This window comes from Pteropus alecto, unplaced genomic scaffold (genome assembly GCF_000325575.1).
Source record: "Pteropus alecto unplaced genomic scaffold, ASM32557v1 scaffold121, whole genome shotgun sequence".
Lineage (NCBI taxonomy): Eukaryota > Metazoa > Chordata > Mammalia > Chiroptera > Pteropodidae > Pteropus > Pteropus alecto.
In genome coordinates, this window is record NW_006434369.1 from 7,163,160 (window position 1) to 7,172,861 (window position 9,702).

The following is a 9,702-nucleotide window of genomic DNA, read 5'->3' on the forward strand; positions in this document are numbered from 1 at the left end:
TCTTACTCTCCTCATGCCGGTCCCATATATTTTAATCAAAGGCAAGGAAAAGGCAGCTCATGGGTTGTCATTTGGACGATAGGATGTGAAATGACCACTGTATTGTTTTCATTTCTCCAAGACAGCAGCCTAGTGTTTTACATTGTCAGCTCATTAGAGGATGTCACTGAGAAATGCAAAATAGCCCAGCTCTAGCACTATCAGCTCCTTCCAATTCCCTCAGCACAGAACATCAGAGCTGGAGCATGCTAATCTGATTTCATCACTTGGGCAGTGGAGTTTTTATTGAGCTCACTCAGAGGAAGCTGCAGGGCTAAAAAAAAAATTAGGCACTTTTTTTGGGCAGGAGGAGGGCAGATAGCAAGTGTGTTTCTGCAAACACACACACACACACACACACACACACACACACACACACACACACACACACACTACCTTGTTCCAGAAAGGATTTGAGGCATTTCTCAATCTGACATGCTTCAGCTTAAATCTAACATAGGTAGCTCCAGTATATTAAATCCTCTAAGAAAGGAGAAATTATGGAATATTGATTTCCTATAAGACTTTAAAAAAATGACTTATCTTCTGACTTTTTAATATAATTTAAGCTACCTAAATTTATAATAAGGAAAGCAATCCCTTTATTGAAGCAGAGTGGGTTCAGAATTGCCTCACAATGCTTCACACACTTTTTCCCAATATACCCCGATGCCAGACCAAGACCTGCAGACCAAGACTCTGAAGATCAGTTCAGAGAGGCTTGTAGCAAGCTGAAATTTCTTAGAAGTCACATATTCTAAGTTTAAGTGGTAAATCTTGCATACTGTTCCATAATATGTGTTTTAATATAAAATTATGTATCTGATTTGTAATATAAAAGAAGATGATCTCATCTCCCTAAACTTTTGGTAGAGTCGCATTCCTCGTGGCACACTCTGGTGCCCTCCCGTAGCCTTTGCCTACAGAAAACATCAGTGTGTGGAGAAAGAAAGATAGCTGTAGTCAGGCTCCCTCCTGACACCCGTAGCTGACTTCCGAGCAGAAAAAACTCAGGACTTGTCCTCTTATGTAACCCTGTGCCGGTACGCAGGCGCAGACTTCCATTATCTGTCAGTGTACCACTATTGTTTAACCTCTGTATTAAAAGGTGCCGCCACCAGGGGAAGGGGTGCCATCTCCTTGCTGGATAACCCTGCTGCCCTGTGAGTCTGGCTGGCCCTTGCTGGAATATAGAGCTAAGTCACAGTTGCCTATGGCTCCCTACAGTTTCTTCCAACTGCTTGAGTCTTGTACCCCTTACTTCGGAACTGCGAATCTGCAGCAATACACTTTGCGTAGCCGGCAGGATTCCTAGGTAAGGGAGCCGTCTGCCCTGCTGGAGGAAAGGAGGGACATGTGGCCTCCACAGAGTATGTGGTATCCCGTGGTGGTGGTATTGATTATGTGAACTCCACGTGAGCTGTGGGAGGCAGTTGATGGGTCCCGATAAGTATTGAGAAGGCACTCAGCTCCTTGGAGGAGCAGCGGCAGGAAAAAGCTCGAGCCTCAGCCAGCTAAGTGGGCTGGGTGTTTTTAATGGCTTTGAAGCAGAATATGGATGAAGCTCTAGCAGAGGCCGCACAGGTACAGAAGCTTTGGCAGCAGGCATATGCCTTAGACACAAGGGCGCAACAACTGGAAGCTAAGCTCTGAAGAAGTCCAACCTCTGAGTCGCCCTTAGAGGTGGGGGAAGACATCCTGGAAGTCCACCTACAAGTACGGCCCATCATACACCAAAAGGTAAATTATGAACAATCCCTGGGCAGGGTGGGGTGCAAGCTTGCTACATGGTGTCTGAGTTAACCGCATGTACCCTGTATACATCTGCAAAATTGCAGGATTTGGGGAAGCAATATTGGCAGTGCCCTGGCGAACCATTGCTGGCTTGGTTTCTCCACCTTTGGGATGAGGGGACAGACAGTATCTCATGCTCTCCTGATGAGATGGAGAAATTGGCATCTGTAACTGTATATCCTTCATTACAACAGTGTCTGCAGAATATTCGCTGCTTGGCTCAAGGGCAGGGGAATAATACCCTGATGGAATGGCTTACTGCCACTGTGTGAACAGTTTGGAATGAAGCCAGAGAACTCTCAGAGCATGTGAGTAAATGGCAAATGTATGCTGAATTAGGGCAGATTATTTGTAAACTGGGCATGCGACAAGCTATGTTTAATTTAAATACGCAGGGACCCAATGATGAATGGTTTATGACTGGCATGAGGGACCTAGTGTTAGGGACCGCCCCCTCCACTACTTTTGGTTCACTGGTTGCTATCCTGGCTCCCTATGTGGGGAAAAGTATACATGAAGTGACTACAGCAATGGCTGCTCTGGGGATATTGAGGGGAGACGCCATGAGGCAGTGGGCAGAAGTGTCCATGCAGTAACGCCCGGACCCCAGAGGGGTGAGAAGAAAAAGAAAGGCCCTTGGCAAGGTCCTGTTCAGGTGACCCAAATGCAAATGTGGACTGACTTGCTAGCTGCAGGAGCCCATTAAGGCAAGATAGACCTTCAGCCTAATGCAGTGTTGCTAGAATTGTGGTGGCAGTTGAAACCTGAACAGCAATTCAGGTGTGGCAGAAACCTCTCACTGAGAGAGCTAGGCCTGTGGCCTTGAAGGACCTTTGAAACGCTAGGACTCTCTATTAACCCTATATGATTAGGGAGAAGGCTGAGGTGCCCATTTGGAGGTGATAGCGGGGATTGGAGGCCACATGTGGAATTGGCAATCCACTGTACAAAGAGTCCTAGCTCTGGTGGATACTGGGGCCAACTGCAATCTTATCTATGGAAATCCAAACAGATTCCCTGGACCAGCACTTACATAGATGGCTATGGAAGAAAGACTATTAAGACCAAAGCTGTGACTTTGTCTCTTGGAAAAGAATGTTTGCCCCGCCATGTCCATATAAAGTGTATGTTCTAGAGGTATATGTGTTGTAAGGTCTCAATCTGCAGACTTCTGCTGGTGAATTTCGTCTGTGAGTTGGGGTGGTAAAGACTGTAGTGTGAGGACATACTCATCACTCACCACAGAAAGTGCCAGAACCAAGGCACATTGCCAATGTTAAGCAATATTGCTTGCCTGGTGGACGTGATAGAATAGGGGCTACGATTTAGGAATTAGAGAAAGCTCAGATCGTGCACCCCACCCATAGCCCATATAATGCCCCTGTGTGGCCAGTGAAGAAGCCTGATGACTCGTGGAGAATGACAGGACTATCAGGAATTGAATAAAGTGACTCCTCCACTGCATGCAGCAGTACTGTCCATCCATGATCTAATGGATCAACTACAAGGCTAGGAATGTATCACCATGTCTTAGATTTCATTAACGATTTTTTTCTCCATATATTTGGCTCCCAAAAGACAAGACCAATTTGTCTTAACATGGAAAGGACGATGGTGGACTTTTGTGGTACTCTCCCAAGGCTACTTATATAGCCCAACAATTTGCCATGGGTTGGTAGCCCAGGATTTGGCAACCTGGACCTAACTGGCAATGGTGGAATTGTTTCATTATATTGATGATATCATGTTAACCTCTGCTTCCCTTACAGATCTATAGCAGGTGGCATCGGTGCTGTTACAGCACTTGAAAACATGTGGCTGGGCGGTAAATGCAACCGAGGTTCAGGGACCTGACTTATCTGTCATATTTTTGTGTGTTGTCTGGTCAGGTAAGACAAAAGTTATCCCTGATGCTAAAATTGATAAGACACAATTAAAAGATCCATGACCCACTGCAATTAAGGAATTGCAGAGTTATGTGGGCCTTTTGGGGTACTGGAGAATGTTTGTGCCCCACCTGGCACAGCTAGCATGGCCATTGAATGGCCTGATCAAAAAGGGAGCTACTTGGGACTGGGACAAAACAGTAGAGAAAGTGTTTACTGCCACCAAGCAGGTGGTGCAGCAAGCCCAAGCCTTACAGGTAACAGATCCAGGTAAACCCTTTGAACTGGGCATGCATGTAACAGCAGAAGGATATGGCTAGGGTCTATGGAAATGTTTGGAACGAATTAGGACCCCGGTGGGTTTTTGGTCTCAATTATGGAAAGATTCAGAGAGCCAGTACTCTTTAATAGAAAAGCAATTAGCGGCTGTATATGCAGCCTTGCTGGCCACTGAGACAGTGACTGGCATAGCCAAAGTGCAGGTGCACACCACTTGCCCTGTACAAAGTTGGTTGTGTACATGGAGACTGGCTCCCAAAACAGGGATGGCCCAAATGCCTACCCTGACGAAATGGGGTTCCTATCCGGAACAATGGAGTACCATAGCTGCTAGCCCTCTGGCCATGGAATTACAGATGGTTTTAGGCTCAGTTGGGTTTACGACTGACAATATACTAGATGCTGCAGTTCCTACAGATTTAGATGTGTCCCCCTACAAAGAAGGGAAACTGTTCATACCCACGGATGCGTGGTACACGGATGGGTCCAGTAGAGGGCAGAGATCCAAGTTGGTAGCTATAGGGGTGCAACCAGATACTGACCACCTTTGGTATGATATAAGTATGTGCCAAAACAGCCAATGGGCTGAGCTACAGGCTGTATGGATGGTTATAGCCCATGAAGATGGCCCCCTGACTATTTGTACTGACAGTTGGGTAGTGTTCGAAGGCCTAACATTATGGTTGCATATGTGGAAATGGTAAAACTGGCTGGTAGGCCATAGGCCCTTATGGGGACAAGCCATGTGGCAAGACCTAAGGGAGATAGACAAGACAAAGACATAACTGTTTATCATGCTATGGGTTGTGTCCCCTAGATGGCTCCAGGAAATGCTGAGGTGGACACCCTCTTGTGTGTGCAATGGCTAGAAAAGGCTCCTGTCACTGATGTGGTGCACTGGCTCCACAGACGATTGCAGCACATGGTGCTAAAACCATGCGACAGTGAAGCAACAATGGAACCTTCCCCTGAAGTGGGAAGATGTCATAGATGCCTGCGCCAAGTGTCCAGTATACAGTCGGGATATGCCGCATCCTCACCGCATGAAGTGGGAGCATGCACAAATAACTAGGGGAAGGGTCCCATTGACTATGTGGCAGATTGATTACAAAGGACCGCTTCCAAAAGCTCGAGGGGCATCTTATGCCCTTATGACAGTGGATGCAGCCACTGAGTTATTGTTTACATGGCCCTGTGCGGCCGAAGACCAAAAACATACTGTCCCAGCTCTCAAACGCTTATGTGCCTTTTACAGTAGGCCATTAGTGGTTGAAGGTGACCAAGGGATTCATTTTACCAGGCATGAAGTTCAAAACGTGGGCCAAGCAAATGGACATTCGATGGAAATTGCATGTCCTGTATAATCCCCAGGCAGTGGGCATGATTGAGCAGTACAACAGGCTGTTTAAACAGCGCCTACGTGTAACCATCAATCCCCTGGGACGGCGAAGTTGGATATCTCACTTGTGGGATGTGTCAAAGGGCCTAAATGAGCTGGAGGTCCCTCCCTGGTAGAGCTGCTTTTACATAGGGCCCCGGCCCTAATCCAATTATAGGTCACTACCACTGAAACTCTGTTGAAACTTGGTCATGGACTCAATGGTAACATATTCCTACCTGCCCCCACTTGTCTGAAAAGGGAAGACGCAGTGCAATGGACTTGGCCATGGAAAATAAAGGCCCTGCACTGTTGGTAGCTAGGTCTAACACTACTTGGTGCTGGGTTTTAGCTCTCCTAGGAGGTGGAGCCTTCTTCCTAGTGGCATATTGTTGTTTCTTGTATCGTTATTATGGCATGTGGGTACAGGGCTCTGCTCTCCTGCAGTGATCATGTGCCGAACCTCCATAGGTGTATAGGAGGAGCCCTGAAGGGGTGGTGTGTGAGAAGAAAGAAAGATATCCATAGTCAGGCTCTCTCCCGACACCCATAACTAACTTCTGAGCAGAAGAAACTCTTTCTCCTTATATAACCCTGTGCCTGGTACGTGTATGCAGGCTTCCATCATCCAGCAGTATGCCACTATTGTTTAACCTGTGTGTAAAAGGTGCCGCTGCCATGCGAGGAAGTACCATGCCCTTGCTGGATAACCCTGCTGCCCTGTGAGGCGGGTTGTGCACTTGCTGGAATAAAGAGCTACATTGCAGTTGCCTACAGCTTCCCTCATTTTCCTCCAACTGCCCAAGTCTTGTACCCTTTCCTCGGAACGCCAATTCTGCAACAACACAGTCAGCTTGCCCTTTCATGCTGCTGTGGCGAAGGGAAAAGGGGCCTGTGGGAAGTCCTAGCCTGTAGACACCAGAGGCCTGCAGGTGCAGACCACTCTGGCATTTCCAGGCCTTATTGGTTCTCAGCCTGTTTTGTCATTGTATCATTATTGGGCTTTCCATTCCCAAGCCTTCTGACTAAAAGAGAATCTGGAGATGAGGGTGGGTATATGTTGCTAGCTTTCAAAATTTTCCATTTACCTTAAGTTTGAGTTGGGGTAAAACTACTCTCTAGAGTCTATTTGTATCTATGTGTAAAATATAGCTCAGAAAATTCCATCCTTAGAGAGAAATATAATATTATGAGGGTTATTTATGTCTTAAAATGTGTGAGTCCCCCCAGGACCAAGATGACGATCATTAAATACCACTGAAAAGAACAAAGGCTCTTTGAAGAAAGTGGTTGATTCTAGACCAGGAGAGCAAATATACAACATGATCTTAGGGTGTTTTGTCATCCTGAAATGCAAACAAACTTTTAAAGACACTAGGGTATGTTAAAAAAACTCAGAAACTGACCCGAATAAGTTTCTATTGTCCAAAAGGGGAAAAATTCAGGCATCAGTAAAGATAATCACTGCAGTGGTTGGGTCACATTCAATTCCTTAATAACCTTGAGTTCCTAAGTAATTCTTGTAAAAAGAAATCTTATTTGTCATCTTTGGAGGGACTGTGGAAACTATCTCATCATTCTGAAAACTGGGAACTGAAAGAATCAGATTTACTTGATAAATTCTACTGTAGGGAAGCTCTAAGTTGATCAGGAAACTTTTCTCTATATAAGTAGTTCATCTAGTAAATTAAAAAAAAAATGAATGATTGAATTGGGATCATTTTACAATCCCAAATGAATAAATGGATCCAGGCCAAAGTTTCTCAACTGCACTATTGACATTTTGGGCCAGATAAATTTTTGTGGTGAGAGGCTGCCTTATGCATTGCAGCGGCATCCTCCCCTACCCCTTGCTGTGACAATCAAAAATGTCTCCAGACATTGCCAGTATTCCCTGGGAGGGTGAAATTGCCCTGGTCAAAACCATTGCTCTAGTCAATAAGCAGCAACAGCTGATAACATGACAAAAAAGAGGGATAACTAGACTTTATGTTTCTCCTGATGGAAGTACACACTACCTAGCACCTTTGAAATTCTTGCCAAAACTCAAAAGAAAAATCTAACTTCCACAGAAATATGAGACACACATTTGTGAACACACGTGCACACATACCAACATTACAGGATTGCAATCGGCAAAATCCAGACTGTCAAATGCTAAGGACAAATGACATGGTTAATTCAACAAGAAATTGCAAGGGATAAGCAGTGATAGAGGAGAAACTTATACCTTCAAACAGTATTAATAAGGGGCATGTCAACCAATTGCACTGTCTGGACCTTATTTAGATCCTGATTTATACAAACTTAAAAATTTATAATATTCATAAGGAAATTGAATGATACTGAGGAATTACCATTAGTTTTTTTTTTTTTTTCAGGTGTGATAATGGTATTGTGGATATGTTTTTTAAAAGTCTTCATCTTTTAGAAATATATCTTGAATGGTTATAAATCAAACAATATGATATCTGGGATTTGATTTAAAATAATACAGAAAGAAGACACATAGATGAAACAAGATTGGCCAGGTATTGATAACTGTTGAAGGTAGGTGATGGATGGGCACGGTGAAATTCATTCTGTTGTCATCTACTTTTTATGTCTGACTATTTCCATTATAAAATGGTTAAAAAAAAAAAAAGCCGTGGGCCCTCAGAAGAAGCCCCAACATGAAGAGAAGACTTCGTTTAGCCCATCACATCAGCTTTGCCCCTCAGGGTCTGACTGGAACACACAGTAGACAGGCAATTTGAGGTCCATTATCTGCCCTGGAGCCCGTGCCTGCAAGTGGGTGCTCAGGAGTGAGTGGAGATGAACAGAAGGGTCAGCCCCTGTCCTCATGTTAATTAGCTATTAATCGTTCTAAGTAATAAATTAACTGATTCATGGTTTTCATAAATTCATTGGCCCTCCAGTTAATGAAGAGCATAATGCAGTGCCTTTTGGTATATGTCATTCCTTTGCAGGACTGGAATGTCCTTTTGGGCAAATTGCCGAGCTTGGCTATACAGGGATGACAGCTGCTCACATTTTGGGTTTGAGAAAACTGGTGTGTCCTGTTCAGAAGGCAGAGAGAGAGATAGAGAGGGAAGAAACTTCAGGATGCAGGCTAGAAAGGGTAAAAAGGTCCAGGTGAATTAATAATGCATATGTACTTCCAACATGCATGCAAGCATGGTGAGTATTGCTGTTGTCTGCTGTCAGGATAATGGTTTTGAAAAGTTAACCTATGTCCTGTCCCCTCCCTCCCCAGCCCATCATTCTCCTTTTTTCAGCCCCTCCCTTGTCAAAAGCAGCCAGGCCATCTAATGCTTGTTGCCTCAGGGGAAGGATGTGGTAGGATGGAGAGGAAATTGCCTGGGCACTTTTGCTGTCTCATACTGTTTCAAAGGACTACCCCCTCAGGGAGAAATGTCAAGAAATGAGGCTGACTTCCTACACCCATCATTACCCCCAAATCTTGGTACGGTTTTCCCTGGGGTTAACAAAGGAGTAAAGACAATGTGTAAGTGATGGAGAGAGGCGTCCTGCATCCTATTTCCAGGAGCTAGCTGCATCGTGAGGCCAGGCTTGTGGCCTCAGCAGACATTACAGAGACTTCCGCGGTCCTGTGTGGTATGGGCCAGACCAGGATGATCCCTCTGCCATTTACTCATCTGTGTATAGGCTAGTGAGGAAAGCCAGTGGACCAGGAAGTACCTGGTGGACAGGGCCAAAGGCTGCCTTAGCATAACCTGCACAGACAGATGACATCCATGGCTGGGTGCCAGCCTTTCTTTTTATTTTTTTAAATAATTTTTTAAAAATTTAGTTTCAGGTATACAGTACATTGGTTAGACATCTATATAGTTCATAAAACAATCCCCCCAATCGCACCCTCCGTCCCCTGATTCTCCACCCAGCCAATGTATTAATGCTAACTGTATTCCTTATGCAGTGCTCCCCATCCCCATGACCATCCATCAGCTACTAATGTGTACTTCATTAGCCCTTCACCCCATTTTCCCAGCCCCCCAAACCTTCCTCCCCCTATCTGACACCAAATGGTCCACTATATTTGTGAGTCTGTTTTTGATTTGTTCTTTTTATTCCTTAGATTCCGCATATAAGTGAAATCATGTAGTGTTTATCTTTCTTTGTCCGACTTAAATATCTTCTAGGTCCATCAAAGCAATATCTTTTATCCTCTTCCTGTTTTCTTATCCATTCAGCCACTCTATGTTTTGGTTGGAGCACTTAATTCTTTTCCATCTAAGGTACTTATTGATAGGAATGTAGTTGTTACCATTCTTTATTCCTTGTTTGATACACGTTTGATAAATG